Source organism: Alexandromys fortis, unplaced genomic scaffold (assembly GCF_014885135.2).
Source record: "Alexandromys fortis isolate MF-2015 unplaced genomic scaffold, M_Fortis_MF-2015_v1.1 scaffold_6, whole genome shotgun sequence".
NCBI lineage: Eukaryota > Metazoa > Chordata > Mammalia > Rodentia > Cricetidae > Alexandromys > Alexandromys fortis.
In genome coordinates, this window is record NW_026067902.1 from 6592241 (window position 1) to 6609970 (window position 17730).

General features: G+C 44.7%; 1 long non-coding RNA gene across 3 annotated transcripts in view; it reads right to left on the reverse strand.

Moving 5' to 3' along the window:
- Positions 1–2555: 2555 nt before the first annotated feature.
- LOC126496844 (uncharacterized) overlaps positions 2556–17730 on the reverse strand; it is a 96709-nt gene continuing 81534 nt past the window's right edge. The window contains exon 5 of one of the 3 annotated variants that reach the window (XR_007590455.1): positions 2556–11273. This is a non-coding gene — a long non-coding RNA (uncharacterized lncRNA). The remainder of the gene's footprint in view (positions 11274–17730) is intronic. The other 2 variants (XR_007590454.1, XR_007590456.1) reach the window with 2 other exon arrangements.

Genomic DNA, 17730 nt, shown 5'->3' on the forward strand with positions numbered 1-17730 from the left:
CGGCTGGCTTTGTAGATACCCAGTAAAGTCCTCATTTATAAAAGGAACAGGACCACCAAAAGCAGCCAAACAGAGGCAACCTTCCACCTCATTTTACATAGTATGGAAGCAGCTGTGCTAACTCAGTGGCTCAATTACGTCACGAGTGTCAGAGTCACTTTGGCTATCCCTCTTAGTCCTAAAACAGCTGCCGAAGCCTTGCTAACACATTTTCACTTAACAATATCCAGATATATGAATACAAAAATATGATTTCCTTTACTCTTCTATATTAAAAAAAATCACATCTAGCCAACTTCCCTTAGGTGTAGTTGATCAGCTGATGGAATTCAAGTCTTGTGTGTGTGTGGTTTATTTTATGCTTATGCGTGTACTTACTGAATGTGTGTATGTACACCACATGTGTTACTGATGCCCACAGCGGTCAAAAGAGGGTGTTGGTTCCCCTAGAACTGACGTTATAGATGGCTGTGAACCACTGTGTGGATGATGAGAACCAAACCCTAGCCTTCGGCAAAATCAGTCAGTGCTCTTAACCACTGAGCCATCTCTCCAACCCTGACTGAGTCTCATTCGTAAGCCACTCACTGGAAAGGAGTGTGTATCACTAGCAGCGAGAACACACTGGGGCTCATCGCCACTTGGCACATGATCAAAGCGTGCCCTCCTCAGGAGGAGGAGATGCAGCAGCAGATGAGCAACCAGGATTTCATAACGAATGAAGAGTCTTCGTCCTTCCAAAGAGATGCTGCCTCGAGTAAGGTTTCTGGAGGCAGTGTTTGAACTCCGAATGCAGCCAGAGTACCCTCTGGGTAAGGAAGTGGGTAAAGGTGGGCAGAGCAGGCAAAGACAGGAAGATGGCTGTGTCCGCGGGACCCTCCCTTCAGCCTGACTCAACAGACAGTGCTGGCCTATGAGTCCTATCAGAGAATTGACTCCAGCCTTAAGGCAAGGGACTGGAGTTTTATATCCCATTTCCTATCTAACCTTCTCTGTGAGTTGCTAGAAGAAATATCAACTCAAAAACAATGTGACTCCCTGCTGCACTCCAGCACCTAGGTGTGTACAGGTTTCAGGCACAGGGTCTGGGCAGAGCATTCAAGTGCCTACCCTAGATGCTGTCCTGGAAACAAGCAAGAGGAAAACTGCAACAGGTGTCTGGATCAACCATCACATGGGAAGATCATGCCATGCAGAGCGATTCTGGTCTCTCCATAGCAGGGCAGTGACAGAACAGGTAGTCATGCCAGGCCACTGAGCCAAGTTTGTTTGTTCCTAGAGGATCCCCAGAACCTCCTGGTGTGTCCCAAGGCCCAGTGCACGGTGTTCTAAGGAACCAAAGAATTCCAGGCCCTACTTCTGAAGTGTCCACAGACACAGAGACCAAGCTAAAACAGGCACCTATATTCACATCTGTCAATACCGTAACAGAAAACTAATAAACAATTCTACCACTTTCAAATCTCATTCTAAATTTCCTCCTTGGGGAAGAGGGTTTGGCTGCCATGAATCCTCTTTTCATAGGAAACTAGAAGGCTTTCGAGAACACCGACACAATGAACGAGTCCGAGTCTATCTTTCAAATCACCTATCATAAAATTAGGGATCAAATTGCAACATCCAGAGTAATTCCCTCTTGAAAGAGAGCCTGAGCTTGAAGCAAGGAGAAGGAAGCCCTGAGCGAATCAGTTTTGGCAGAGGTGAAAACATTTTCAAAGCAAATTAGCGCTTCTCTCTGTCATCAGCAACGGGAAGCAGAAAGACTTGTGCCTCCCAGCTGTGATGATGAGAGAAATCATTGCAGCTGATAAGCGTGCATTTGAGGCAAGAATACACATCTGTGTACAAACGCACACGTTTGCCTTTTCACTTCCTGCATTTCTGTCTCACTCCCTTTACGTGTTGGAAGCTCCTCTGGGGGAGGATTTGATTGGGACTCACTCTGTCTTCCTCTACCCATTCCCAGGCCTTGCACACGAAAATGCCCCCACCGATATTTATACGATTTATGAGTAAATAAAATCAGGAGACATTTAGCTAAGCCGTTTTATGATCTGCTACCACCGTCATCAATAGTAGAGTTTAGTAGTTATCCAACTATGAAAATACTGGAACAAGTCTTCTTAACACTTTAACACCTTAGGAATAAATGGCTTGCCAAAAACAAGCTAGACTGCAAAGCCTTCAGAAGCAAGGGCCATTACCCAGTACTTTTCAATAGCACCAAGTAATCCCGAGGCTGGGGAGATCCACTGTGTAAGGGCGCCCTCTGCTGGAAGCAGCCATTTCCACTAAGCAAGCAAAGAGCAGACTTCACATTCCTCTCCAAAACACCAAAAGCAACATCTGTGATTTTTTTGTTTTATTTTTTAAAAAAAAATCTTTTTTTCATTTTCCATACCAATTCTAGTTCCCATTTCCTCCCCTCCTCCCATCCCCTTCACCTTTACCCGTATTCCACCCCCTATCTACTCCCCAGAGAGGGCAAGGCACATTGTTCCTAAGAAGAACCAAGGCCCTCCTCACTATATCCAGGCAGAGTAAAGTATCCATCCAAAAAGAATGGGTTCCCAAAAGCCAAAGTACAAGAAGCAGGGACAAATCCTGGTGCCACTGCCAGTGACCCTGCAGCCTGCTTCAGCGATACAAATGTCACCCACATTCAGAGGGTCTAGCTTGGTCCTATGCTAGCTAGTTCCTTCCCTGTCTGGCCAAAGTTTGTGAGCTCCCATTAGCTCAAGTAAGCTGTTTCAGTGAGTGTCCCCATCATGGTCTTGACCTCTTTGCTCATATTCTCATTCCTTTAACTCTTCAACTGGACTTTGGGAGCTCAGCCCAGTGCTCCACTGCGGGTCTCTGCCCCTGCCTCCATCAGTTGCTAGATGAAGGTTCTACGGTGACATTTAAGATAGTCATCAATCTGATTTGGGCACCCTCTCCACTATTGTTTAGGGTCTTCGCTGGGGTCATCCTTGTGGATTCCTGGGAACTTCTCTAAAGCCAGGTTTCTCGCTAACCCCATAATGGCTCCCTCAATCAAGATATCTCTTTCCTTGCTCTTATCTCTGTCCTTCCTCCATCTCGACTATCCCATTTCCTCAAGTTCTCCTCTCCCCTCCCCATCCACCTTCTCCTCCTCTTCTGCCCTCCCTTCTTCCCTCACCCCCATGCTCCCAATTTTGTGAGGCAATCTTGTCTATTTCCCCTTCCCAGGGGAATCTATATATGTTTCTCATAGGGTTCACCTTGTTACTTAGCTTCTCTAGGGTTGTAGACTATAGACACTTAGGAAATGTTTAACATCCTTAGCCATCAGGGAAATGCAAATCAAAATTACTGAGATACCATCTTTCATGAGTCAGACTAGCTAGTGATAGTTTATACTGGAGAAGATGTGGAGTAAGGGGAACACTCATCCATTGTTGGTGGGAATGCAAACTTGTACAACCACTCTGGAAATCACTATGGCAGTGTCTCAGAAATTGGGAATCAACCTATCTCAGGACTCAGCAATACCACTCTTGGGTATCCCAAAGGATGCTCAATCATATTACAAGGACATTTGCTCAACTATGTTCAGAGCAGCATTTATTTGTGATATTCAGAACCTGGAAACAACCTAGATGTCCCTCAACTGAAAAATGGATAAAGAAAATGTAGTACATTTACACAATGGAGTACTACTCAGCAGTAAAAAAACAAAGACATCTTGAAATTTGAATACAAATGAATGGAACTAGGAAAAAAAAACCCTTCCTGAATGAGGTAACCCAGACCCAGAAAGATGAGCATGCCATGTACTCACTCAGAAGTGGATACTAGCTGTAAAGCAAAGGACAATGAGCCTGTAGTCCACAACCCCAGAGACGCTAAGTAACATCCGAGATCTTAACGCATGATGCTCACAAATTCTGAGGAGCGGTCGAAGAAACCCATTGTCTTAACATTAGGAAAAATCAATTAAAACTGAGGTTCAAGGTAAAATGCATCTCGACAGAGAATCTTGGGAATTAAAGTGTTCAAGCTCCAGCACTGAGCACACTTTCACAGGTGTTCAATTTTATCCCATTTGAGCTGCCTTTAAAGGCACCTTAATTTGGAGAAGTAGATTCAAGACAGCCCCTGCCAGTGCCCTCAGGGCCTTGGGTTCTGGGGCATTACAAGGAGTCTGAGAGACAAACAGAGGCTGTGTGGGGAGATATCATGGTGGAGGGTGATTTTTAAAATGGAAGAACTTATGGGAAGATGCTTTTTTTTTTTTCAAAAATTGTTGCTTTATTTACAAAGTTTCTGCTTACAGATATGGTTGTTATTTTTTCCCTTGCTATTTTATTTTTCTTCTATAGTGGCTGATTTAATGTTATTAACAAATGTTTGATAAAATAATATATGGGAAGATGCTTTTAAAAAGTGGTTTCATGACACTGGGGGCGAGGGCAGGGGGTGGCAGAAAGGAGTGGAGCTACTGTGGCATGCGAGCACTACTGTGGGGACAAAGGAGCCAGTAGGTGGCCAGTGCCAAGGGCAGGGTGGTGTGCAGCAGCCTGGAGCTCAAGAGGGTCCTGCTGCCCCTGCCCCATGTTGTCCAACCTCATTGACTCAGAGCAACAATAATGTATCTCTGGAATGACAACTCCTGAAAGGCCTTCTTTGGTCTGTGCTGCCACCAAATGCAGTGCTGACATCCATGGTTTGTGTTGCTCCAGGAGGCTAGGCTGATGTCATTGATAAATGCTGCTCCCAGAGGCCATGCTGGTGTCTATGGGAGGCTATGTGGTCACAGGCCATGGTGATGTCCATGATCCATGCTGTTACTAAGGACCGGGGTATGTCCCATATCCAAACTGCCAATGGAAACCATGTTGAAGTCCGTCTGTGCTACTGCCAACTGCTATAAGCAAGGAAGCTTCCTTTGCAATGGTATTGATGACTGCAGACTTATAATTGAGAATGAGAGGCATTGAAGACCTCCATGCTCACCCCAAAACCGCATTTAAAAAAAAAAGGAAGGAAGGAAGGAAGGGTCCAGACAGAAAGACATCTAAGAGAGTCTTTAAAACCTGTGATAAAGATGCTGAAGTATAGCTCTTCACAGGTGATGCCTTCTGGCAGGGGTTGGTATGAGGAAGGACTCAGTTTTCTTTAAGGGACTGACCACTGGGAGTCTGATCATGCTCACAAATTCTGAGGAGCGGTCAAAGAAACCCATTGTCTTAACATTAGGAAAAACCAATTCAAACTGTGGTTCTTCTGTAACATTGAGGCATCCATCTTCAACCTACAGGACCATAGCATCCAGCAGACTATTCCATGAAGCAGGAAATTTGAAGATTTGTTCTGCCTACATTGGCAGTTTATCAGTTACTTTCTTCTGTGTCCTTCAGAATGACTGGCATTTTCTTTGGTGGAGCAGGAACCCTGAAGTAGGCAAGTTCAGCAGCCATTTTCTATGGGTCTTGCATGTCAAGTTCATACAGCATACCATCAAGAAGCCCAGGCAAGAGCAGTTTCTAGCCCATAAGTCTCAATAAGAAGATTCTTAGATGCCTGTCTTCCTCTTGAAGTAATTGGTGCTACCAGAAGCAGACATGTCTCACTATCAAGAAAAGTCTATGTTCTTAAGACATTTTAAATGCCATATTCTGTATGTCTCTGAAAGGGTTGAAGAATACCTATCCATCTGAAATATATCTCTGTATATTAGAAAACATAACTAACATGACTACAAGTTTGACTATTATAAATGATTATATATTAATTCATAATTTTTAATTATACATTTTTAAATGAGCTGCACAAACATAATACCTTAAACAAGAGCAGAAATACATATACACTGTATAACAAAATAAACCTTAAATATGTATCAATAAACCAAGATCCATAACAATGCAAAGTATTTATCTCTATATCTTATCTCCCTTTAAATGAAAACATTTAGGCATATTTTAGGCTGAAGGAACAGCAGTGGGAAGGCCCTAAGACTTTCTTTATGTGATAGAAACATGGTGTGCCTGGTGCATGGCTTGTGAAGGAGAGGGTAGTGAGGGGAGCTGATTAACTCGCAGAAGACCAGGCAGCAATTAGACTGAGAAATATGGATCCCATATCTCTGGTATGACCAGTGGAAGGCTATAAGCTGCCATTTGTGGATGCAGTTCCCTGTGGTTTGGGCTGAGACAGCAGAGCAGATGTGGAGAGCTTACACTTAGCATGTAAGTTGAGGTATCAAATGGGCATCTGGAGTCCATAGAGAATCTGGAGTGTGGGGGTAGGTGTGCAACACATAGAAAGTCTTGAAAATCATCAGAAAGTTGAGGACACCTACATTCAGAATGGCCATGCCAAGAAAATAGGGTACAGGAAAGAAAAATATCAAGGAAACCCTCCCAGGAACACAGGAACAATTTTCCAGGATAAAGGGCATCTAAGTATCCAGAATAATATAAGAAAGTAGACCCATACCAAGATGTATCACCCCAAACTTTCAGAACTTTGAGGACATATAATTTTCTTTTTTTATTTTACATTTTTTATTCAGTTTATGTCAGGGACCAGCCTTGACAAAAATACCTTTCTCCAGAGTAGAGGCATGGTAATTTAGGTGCAAGTGAAAATAATAAAACAGAGAAATATATAGGATAGTATCAGGAGGGAATTCCAGTGAGCACTGAAAATTCACCCTCATTTAATTTCCAACTGCTTAAAATACCCCAGACCCCAAAAGGTAGGAGTAAGACAAAAGACAACTTTAATATGATACAAGGAAATGAGCATACCAATTGAAAGTTGCGGGCTACATTCATAGTTAAACATTCTGTTTCTAGAACAAAACAAGCCACCAAGTCACATCACACCCTAGACCAAAACAGTCTGTAGGCAAACCACTCCCTGGGTGGAATCTCAAGTTATCTCCATAAAGGGAACTGAAGCTTAGTTGGATCCTTAGATTTTGTTTGAGGTAAGAACAGATCTACTTTTCTATTCCTGGAGCACAGGTCTGACTATTAGTCACACCTGTTGACAATAACCCCAAGAGAGCAGAACCCTCTGATTTACAACTAGGTGAGATCTTTGTTTTGAGGTTGAAGCACAATAACCTTGAAGGAACTAGAAACAAGTTCCAACTCTCTGACTTTTGGTCAATGGGGAAACAGGCTCATAATTTTGGGCCTCCACAATTTTACATACCTCCCCTCCTCCCACTCCCCCCACTTCTCTACCAACCCATCCCCCATCCACTCCTCTGAAAGGGTAAGGCCTCCCATGGGGAGTCAGGAAAGCTTTGTGCACTAATTTGAGGCAGGGCCAACCTCCTTCCCCCTGCATCAAGGCTGAGCAAAACACCCCACCATAGGAAATGGGCTCCAAAAAGCCAGCTCATGCATCAGGCATAGATTCTGGTCCCACTGCCAGAGGCCCCTCGAACAGTCCAGGCTACACAGCTGTTTCCCACATAAAGAGGGCCTTTTTCTGTCCCATGCAGGCTCCCCAGCTGTCAGTCTAGAGTTCATAAGTCCCCATGAGCTCAGTTCAGGTGGAGGACAAATAATTTTCAGAGATGGAGAAATGGTATATGTGAAAAATTAGAATCAACATTGTAATGGTCTGTCCTGTCCCTTTAAGTGACAAGTCATGCCCTCTCTCTCCACCCCACCCCCTGTTGTCGAGGCAAGCTGATCTTCAGGTTCCAGCCTGAGCTCTTTCCTTTTCTCTCTCTCTCTCTCTCTCTCTCTCTCTCTCTCTCTCTCTCTCTCTCTCTTTCTCTCTCTCTCTCTCTGCCTCTCTCTCTCTCTGCTTTTCTCCCCTTCTCCCCTTTCCTCTCCATAACCCACTAAATAAATATCCAACCTCACTCTGCATAGCATGCCTCTCCATGTCTCAGTCTCTCACCCACCACATAGCTACCTGCCAAGATCAGCCACTTTCAGAGACCTGTGCAGCATGGTCTCGTGGCATGTCTTCTGTCTGTCTTTCCTTGTGGGACTGGCTATCTCATCGAGATCTCTCACCTAACACACGGTTCCCTGCCTGGGACTCATGGCCCAATGCAGCCACTCGGGGAACTGTGCCATCCCTACCTGGGACTGGCTGCTCTTGGGACCCACTGCCTGCTGCTTGTTGCCACTTTGGAGACTCACCGCCCACTCCAGCCACTCAGCCCTGCAGTATTTTACTTAAACCATTACAATGGTGCTATGACTCAGACTGGTGCTCCGTGATTTGGCCAGGCTCTCCACATTCCCTCTAGCCCATGGGCAGGCTGGCTGAGGATGTGTGGAACCCTGGGCTCGAGAACCAGGTTTTTTTACAACAGCTCTCCTTTCCATCTGCCTGAGTGTGCCGTCTACATACACCACCGCTTTCATTTGGTGAGTTTCCTCATTCTGGTCAGCTTAACAGTTTCTCTGAACCTGAGGAATTGACTGTTGAGCTCCTGGAAATCTTCTGGCGTTTCTAGAAATGGAGGGACAACCCCTAACCATGGCTTTAACGGCTACGGTTGAGCCCTTCATTGACATTCATCTCTGGATTGCTTCCCTTACCTGAAAACATGACCAGACAACCCAGGGTCAGTCCTCCCACGCTAGCACTGCACACCCTGTATGGTGCATTTGACTGGGGGCCCAGGATCCCTTGGATTTTTCTCACCCACCACGTGGCTTCCTGCCTGGGACCTGGCTGCCTTTGTGGCCTGCCGTGGTTTCAGGACCTACTCCCCACTGCCTGCTGCTACTTGGGGACCTGCAGAGTGGTCTCATAGCCCACTGCCCACTGCCACCACTTGGAGACCTGCAGTATTTTACTTAAACCATTACAAACATGACATTGAATTTATCAACAACAATGAAATCAAAAATATAATTGGTTCTCTCAAAATTTTATGTCAAATTCTTTTTTGACTTTCCATTTTACTTTTAGCAAGGATATAATTAGATCATTCTCTCCTTCCTTTACCATTGCCCCTGTTCTCTCACAAAGTCATGGCCTCTTTTTATTTAATAATTATTGGGGTGTGTGTGTGTGTGTGTGTGTGGTATTTAAAGCTGAATTATGATACTGAATAATCAATTAGGGGCCTCATCGCTGGGGAAGACTAATTCTCCCTCCCTCAGCTGTCATTAATTGCTTGTAGACCTTCAGATAGGGTTGAGCCCCAAGAGATTCCCCCATCTACACTGGGGTACCAGCTATTTTTGGAATTGTTCCAGTCTTATTTTGGCAGACATGTTGTTGAAATTTCATGGGTGTCGCTCCCCTATCATATCTAAAAGACACAATCTCACAGCACACTTTCTGATCCTCTGGATCTTACAATCTTTCGACTATCCCTTTCAAGATGCTTCTGAGCTTTAGGTGTAGGAGTTGTATTATTGATGTACTTGTTGGGGGTAGGACCACATGGTCAGTTATTCTCTGTATTTTAAGCAGGCGTGGCTTTCTGTAATGGTCTCCGTCTGCTGAGAAAAAGAAATTTCTTTTATAAGGAGTGGAAACTACACTTGTTTGTTAGTATAAGGATAATTATTTAGAATGCAGTTAGGAATCGTACTGATTTAGGGAAATGGCAGTAGTCAGTTCTCAGCTAACATCCATAACCTCACCAGCCGTTAGCTAGGCTTATAGTACCAGGCATGACTGCATTTCTGTTGAGCAGGCCTTAGGTTCAATTAGACAGCTCTTGGTTACCACCCACATATAAGCACCACTATTACACCTTTACGGATATGTTGCCCATCTGGTCATTCTTGTGGTTCATAGGCATCATAGCTGGGAAGGGCTTTTCATTGCTTTTCTTTTTGGAAGCTTGCATAACATCTTCTAGTTCTGTAAAAGCTAGACCCTGGGAAGGGTCAGTCTCCTTCTTTGACTCATGTTGGGCAGTCATGTTAGTGAGACATTAATGGGTGTGGCTTTTGACATTACTAGGAGACACAGTCTCAGAGCAAACTCCCTGATCCTCTGACTCTTATCATCTTTCCACTCTCTCTTCCCCCAATGTTCCCTGAGATGTAGGTGTGGGAGTTTCAGCACTGTTTTTAACAGATAGAAACTGGACATTAAAGTTATAATAAAATGAATGAATAAATTATTACTTAGTCAGGAGATAGAATATTATACAGCAGTGATCACAAATAGATATGGGTTAATTTCACACACATAATATTGAGAAAAGGAAGCCAGTAGTAAAGAATACATATCGCATGGTTGTGAAACATACTGAAGCTTGTGATTTGTTTTTTCAAGTATAACCAAAACTAATTTAAGATAGTCAAAGGCAGAAGGTAGGCCAGCAAGATGGCTTAGTAGGTTCATGAACCTGCCTCCAAGCCTGATGACTTAAATTTAATTCCAAAAAGTACATAGCAGAAGTAGAGAGTCCACATGTGTGCTGTGGTGCACATGTACACAAAACAGGTAAATAAAAAAAATTAACTTTTTAAAGACAGAAGATGTTTAGCTTTGGAGAAGTAGAAAATGAGTGTAGGGGTGCCAAGGAAGGGTTTCTGAGGAGTGGGTAATAAGCTGTTGCTTCTGAGTTCTCAGTTTACAAAATCCTGTGTGCTGTTTATGAGTCCACTTCATTTTATACACATTGTATCGACTTTTAAAATGGGCAGAGGATCTAGTGAAGCAACAGAGCACTTACATAGCATGGGAAGAGTCCTAAGTCGGATCCCCGGATCTACTTTTAAAATGCTAAATGACTACACAGGTCAATGTACAGATACATAATCCTTGGTGGCCCCAAATTTGTGTTTCTCCAGGGGTTTTGTTGTTGTTCCTAAAGGAATGCTCACTAAAGCGGTTCAGGTCTTCTCAGAAGCAGACACCAGGACAAAGATCAAGGTGAGCGAGAGATCTGGTGAGGGAAAACAGCTGCAAGAGCCATGAGACATGGAGTAAGAGGCAAGCAGACCTTTCCAAGTACAACAGTTTTCCTATCTGTTGGATACAAATGGCCAAAATAGTATTTGAACAGAAGAAACTAGGAATAAGGAAAACAAAGGAGGGTAATGAGAGAAGAATATGATCAAAGAATCTGGTTCATTCAATGAAATTTCACTATGAAGCTATCACCTTGTATACTGAATGTGTGCAAAGAAAACATTTTAAAGATTAGTCACTCACCAGATAACAGTTCTAAGAGAATTTAGGCTAGACCAAAGAGAATTTAGGCTAGACAAGTCAAAACCTACCTAGCCAAAGCTGCTTGGAGGAGTATGCCGTGATGTGTCCAGAGGTGGACTAGCAGGAACTGTCAATCATCTCTGGAACAGCAGAATGCTATCATGAAGTCATGGTCACCACCAAAAGCAAGCACAAAAGTTGCTCTGTGCAATGTTGTTTGTCTTAGTGAACAATAAACAACTTCAATGTTGCATCAATAACAAGATTACAGACACAACTATATGTCCACACTATACATCCTCAACAGATAGACCAACATGACAAGATGCTCAAGAGAGCACAATGAAAAATAATAATACTATTAAACAAAAAGTAAATTAACAGCTGCAAAATTCTCTCCTTTGACCACAGAAAAGTCTGGCTTAATTATGAAATGCATCATTCCCTCCAATGGCACATCAAAGAACTCTGATTAAGCATTCTGTCATTTTCTTGACATAGTTTTATTTTCAGATAGATTGTATTTCAAGTTTACGTGCATAAGAAATTACAATTTAGCGGCCATGGGGAAACCTGTGTGAATTGCTGGGTTACTTTTCTCTACACACAGAATTACTTTTCTATTGCTACATTCTCTGCTACTGTTTACCCTAAGCCTCTGAAACTACGTTTCATTAGACATTTGTATCTCTGGGGGAGGGGGGGAAATCAATCATTGATGTCATCTGTCCCTCCCATCATTGCTTTTGGTCTCTAGCTTCCACCATCAAAATCTTCTCCTTCTCATTTATCTTCTTGTCTGTTTCTTGAGACAGGGTCTCAAGACATAGCCCTAGCTGGCCTGGAACTCACCTTTTGCCTGTGGGATGAAATATTTGTATTATTTTGGGATTGCTGAATAATCACAGGTTATTGCACTTTATGTGTGTGTGAGTTCTTTGCCCTGGTTTTGAAAGTTTGCTTGAGGGCTGGAGAGATGGCTCAGTGGTTAAAAGTTCTGCCTGCTCTTCCAAAGGTCTTGAGTTCAATTCCCAGGAACCACATGGTGGCCCACAACCATCTGTAATGGGGTCTTGTGCCCTCTTCTGGCCTTCAGGGATACATGCAGGCAGAACACTGTATACATAATGAATAAAATTTAAATAAATAAAGTTTGCTTGCTTGCCTACACGTTTCTGAAGGAATTTGGGCCGGTTGGCTCCCTCTAACCGAGCCCAGACACACTCATTTTCCATCTCCTTCTACAGCCTGCTTCACACATCTCCCAGGTGACTTCCTGATGCAAGCGTCCAAGAACTAGACTTATTGAACTTAGAACGAGTCATGCCTGATAATAACATGAGCCCTGGCATCAGGACCACCCAGACTCCTGTCCCGGCGTTACCGCTTACTGAGTGGCTTCATCGTGGTCACACAAACAGTTCTCACCTGAAAACAACGCCCTTGCTGGTAGTCACGCCCAAAGGCTGTTGTGGGAATTAAGTGGAAAACTGACCTGAAATGCTCAGAGCCCAACCAGCGAAGTAGCCTCGGAGCTGCTCTTTACCAAATACTTAAATTACCAGAGGCGGGGCCCTGATGGGAGAGGAGAAATTGCTTTGCATTTATGTAAAGCACCAAGTGTATGATGGGGCTCTTGCCTTCGCAATGGGCCCTGGGAACCGTTCCAGACACCTGCACAGTGACCACATGCTAGTTGTTAGGTTTGTGGAGACCTGGACGGAGTTGAGAGAAGCATGAGTCAGCAGAGTGGCTCTCACACTGCCAAGTCAGAATGTCACCATGACCGAGTCCCAGCAGGAAAACGAACCCAGGGTGCCTTGGAGTTCAGCAAATCTCAAGTCATTAAAGGCAAAGGACTTAGATCTTAGCACAATGTGTTGGTGTGTTTGTCAAGCAAGTGGTTGGCTGTTTATGGGGTCTATTAATAGTCCTCTCACCTCCCAATTTTCAGCTCTCGCATTCTTTCTAAAAAAAAAAATAAGATCAAAACAATAGAAACAGAAAGATCAGAAGATGAGCTGTGACAAGATGTTAGGCAACTACAAATGACCTTCTCATCCACTCGTCACTTAGTCACGGCTCTCAGAGGGCCAGCCTTTCAAGTAGAAATGACAAAGAATTTGTCCAACCAGTAAGTTGCAAACAGCCACTTATCAAAACTGGTCACATAAATCCGTCACTCAATGAGGACTATAAGGCACCATAAGGGTGGCAGCCTTCCCACAATAACAAGCCCCCCAGCTCCCTGGACTGTCTCTTAGGAGAAGAAAAAGCAAATGATTCAACAGATGCTGGAGAGGCAAAGCCGCCAGAGAAGGATGCCTCAGCCAAAGAGGCAACAGCAGCCAAGAGGCCAGCTGCAGGCTGTGAGGCTCAGGGCTTGGCCAGGGCACATAGAGCCTGTTCATTCTCAGGACCCACCTGTCAAACAGGCTGTGCAGGTGCGATGTAACAGTGGCCTCGTTTCTCTGCCTCTTCCATTAGAAAAAGGAGGAAGGACCGGAACCCCTGTTCAGTCTTCCGAACTCACTGAATGTTTAACCCAGCATGATCCCTGCATGCTACCTAACTCACATCCCTCACCATTTCCATTTAACTCAGAAGATGGCATCTTAAGAAGAGTACCAATTAGCCTAGAAACAGCAAAGGGTAAGCTACAACAGACCCGGACTCTCCTAATCCTGGCCCCTGGTCAGGCACCATTGACTGAAATGATAAAGTGTAGCGATGTTCTTCAAAGACACTCTCGTGGCTCAGTGTGAAGACCTAGCACGTTGTGCACGCTCAGAAAGCAGCAGCACCCATACTTCCCCCAGGTCAAACAAGTGGTAGCCAGCGCATCATCATCATCTTAATGATTGCAATACCAGGTAAAATAGGAATCAACTGTCGCCTCAAATTTTAAACCACTCCCCAGATGGAGTTAAATTGTGAAACCTTTCGACCCATTTGTTGCTGTTTTGCAAAATCCTGATGTCTGCAAAAAGAGAAATTTTTAAACTCTTATTCTCTCAAAGCAAATAATAATATGATTGGTCTGACTAAGACTGCATCAGCTAGGGGCTCGCCTCTTATCAGGGCCTCCCAGAGCTCTTGCCTGAAGCACAGATTTAAGGCCTCCTTTTGCGCTTCCTTGGAGCCTGCCTCATATTTCTCCTCCCATGAAGTTCCATTATGCCTGTGTGTTTTCGGCCATCCTCCACTCACAGAAGGCAGATCAAGGTTATCAACTGAAAAGGCGGGCTTAAGGATCAAGCAGACTAAAATTTCCTTTGCTGCGTGTTTAGACTTTTTAATTAACACATAACCATATATATTTATGGAAGGCAATGTGATAACTCAAAATATAGGCCCAGTCTGTGATGACCTAATAGAAGTCATTAGCATTTTCTTGGGGTTATCTGTCATGTCTTCATGCTGGGAAACCACTCGTTCTTTTTGGTGATGGTTATTCTTTAGTTCTTGAAATGGGATCTTATTCAGTAGTCCAGGCTGGTCAGAACTTCAGTTCTCCAATCCTCCTGTCTCAGTTTTTCAAGTAGGAGGATGACAGGTGTGAGTCACAGAGCCCTCTAACTTCTAATTCACGGTAAAACACAAAAGAGTGTTGCAAAAGGTTCTATGTGTTCTAGAAGATGAGAACAATCCTCTCACTCACACCCATCAGCCAGCCTCTTTCTAGTCCCTTCCCCCCCCCTTGTGTCTCTTCCTTGCCACCATTGTCTCTACTGCAATGTCCTTAGCTAGATTTTCTTTCTCCATCTCTATAAGAGGCGTAATACAAAGACTATTTATAGGCATCATTAAAGGAAAAGGTGGTCCAAATTCCATAGGGACTGAACTGAAACGATGCCCCTGAGGTTTCTGGAGTTTACTGTGTGATGGTACTGCAGGAGTCTTCAGATCCAGTAATGGCGACTGATCAAAGCCCTCCTGGAGACTCACACAAATGAGAGAGAAGCCACAAGCTAATCACCCCGTAAAGAGAGCCATAAAAGCAACTCACTTTCATGAAAGGCAAGGTGACTAAACAGTGGGTGCCCCTGGGAATTCTGCAGATGTGCACAGAGCAGAGATGACGTCATGTCTCTATGGAGCTGTCTCTGCGGGAGGCCCTGAGCTGGGAAGCTTCATAATCTACATCCATAAAAGAGCTCTTCTTCTAACGCCATCTAGGAAGGTGGACAAGAATCTCCCGGAAGTGGAGAGGCCACGTTCCTAAGTGACCTGAAGGAATGAGCCCATGTTCTCAGTTGAACACGAAGGAAGCCAGCTGTCCATTAAGTGAGCCAGTAAGAACATACCATGGCGCTCTGTACCAGTGATGGTTTCCTACAAACCTGCTGCCTGGCCCAGTGGAAGGGTTCCACTGGCCTCTGAAGTGATGACAGCAACCCAAGGCCCTCACTATGGCACGGAGACAGGGCCTCACAGATAATTGCCTGGCAGTAACAGTGTCCAACAACCCCCTGCCTTCCAGTACCCTCTAACCCTGACACATGGGTAGGGTTCCATCGTCCTCTGTCTGATAAGTGACAAGGACTTACAGCCTTCTATCTAACACAGGACCAGGGTCCTTTAGCCCCCTCTCTGGTGCAGTGACTGTGTACTAGAGCCCTCTGTTTCTAATCTCTCTGCCTTGGAACCAGAAAATGTGGCCATCTCTTTGATGGCCCTGGAGAATTCTCTGGCAACAGACACTCAAGAGCACAGCTGTCCTGCCAGCCCACAGGCACGGAGTGAGGAAAGGTCATGCAGAGCGGTGGTCATGGCAATGTCTTGTGTTGGCATCACTCAAGTTCCTGGGAGTGTCCGGCAGCAGTGAGTTCCATGAGGCCAGATGCCGGAATGAATGTTTTCCCCAGTGGTTCCTGTCAACTCCCCTTTAAACTGAGAGAGTGCATGTTTCCTATGGCCTGGGGCCAGTCCATGCCGGAACAAAACTGGGGTGTGGGGCGAGAAGGCAGCCTGTGAGAAACCAGGTCCAAGGCTATTGTTGTCAATAACGTATGTGGTAATGTCAGAACAGCGAAGCACGGAAGAGAAAGTAAATACCACAGAAAGCCAAAGTGTCCTTTCTGCCATACCAGAGACACTGGTCCCAGAAAAGTGTCTCCGTCTTAACACCACAGAAGCTTTGTGATGCTTCCCATCTGTGGGATCTGTTTTGTTTACGCATTCTGAGGCAGGTGCAGTCCCTCTGGTCTGACAAAACAGGGAGAAGCTGTCCCCTGAGGCCATGAGCACTCAACACGAACCAGACCCAGGGTTCTCACGTCATCTCTGTGACTCAGAAGACCACCCTTGTCCTGGGAGCTCAGTGTCCAGCTGGATAAGCTTTTGCAAACCTGAGCGTGGCCTCGGTTTCAGACCCCACACTTGAGAGCTGGGGTGACATCACTCCTGTCTTGAGAAGACAAAACTGGAAAACTGAAAGCCATCACTTCCCTGGGACCCAGCAGCAAACTGGGTTTACAAAGGCAACCCGGACAGATGAGGGAGAGAAGCCTCAGGAGTAACAGAGGAACCAAAGTCTGCTCCTGAAACAAGAACCCCTGAGCGGAGAAAGGGGGGACCGAGGAGATGCTCAAACGGTAATGTTGAAGAGTCACTGAAAACAAGTTTGTTATGGCGTGCATACAAAACAGCCTCATCTGTTAAATACTGGGTCCCTGGGATGCTGGTGCTGCTTGGGAAGGTTCTAGAAACTTTAGGAGTAGAAGAAGTGGGCCACTGGAGGTAAATCTTCTAGTATATCTTGGGTTGTTCCTCTCTGCCCCACAAACCCTCTGATGACTACATTCTCTCTTGGTTTTCTCAGATGGTTTTTTTTTTTTTTTTTTTTTTTTTTTGGTTTTTCGAGTCAGGGTTTCTCTGGAGCTTTGGAGCCTGTCCTGGAACTAGCTCTTGTAGCCCAGGCTGGCCTCAAACTCACAGAGATCTGCCTAGCTCTACAAAGTGTGGCTGATATGAGGGGGACTGAGCATGGGACCAGGAAACTCCTTGGGTTGTCATGATGAAGAACTTGTGTTCTCTTGAGCTTTGCCTTTAGAAACCACTGGGTTCTCACACTAAGTAGTAAAGGAAATGTCCCTCGTGGGCAGGAGCAGGGTGCTGAAAGCAATGTACAGTCAGAGTTTCCCACAGTCCATCCGCCCGTCTCCTGCTGTCCATCCATGGGAAGGGGCTTCTTCAGATCCTTATCCCAGCTGGAAGAAGGAAGTTCCCTCCAGCCCCTATGTCAGGACTTCAGGAATAGGTTGCTGCAGCCAGAAAAGGCCTGACAGCATCTTAATATTAGCCTCGTTGGACACATTTCAGATTTCTTTATTTATTAAGTTTTCATGCAACTATGTATTACATGTTAAGCACACCTCCCACGCACCCCTGCATTCCCTTTCCTCAGCCCGCCCCGACACACTAGTTCTCTTTGTCCCCCCGAGACAGTTTTACATTGACTTTCGTATAATACTTACACGATTGTATGTATTCATATAAAATCTAAAAAGCACAAAAGAGAGAAAACATTTGTTTTCTTTGACTAGCTTAATTCACCTAATGGGATAATCTTCAGTTGCATCCATTTTCATACAA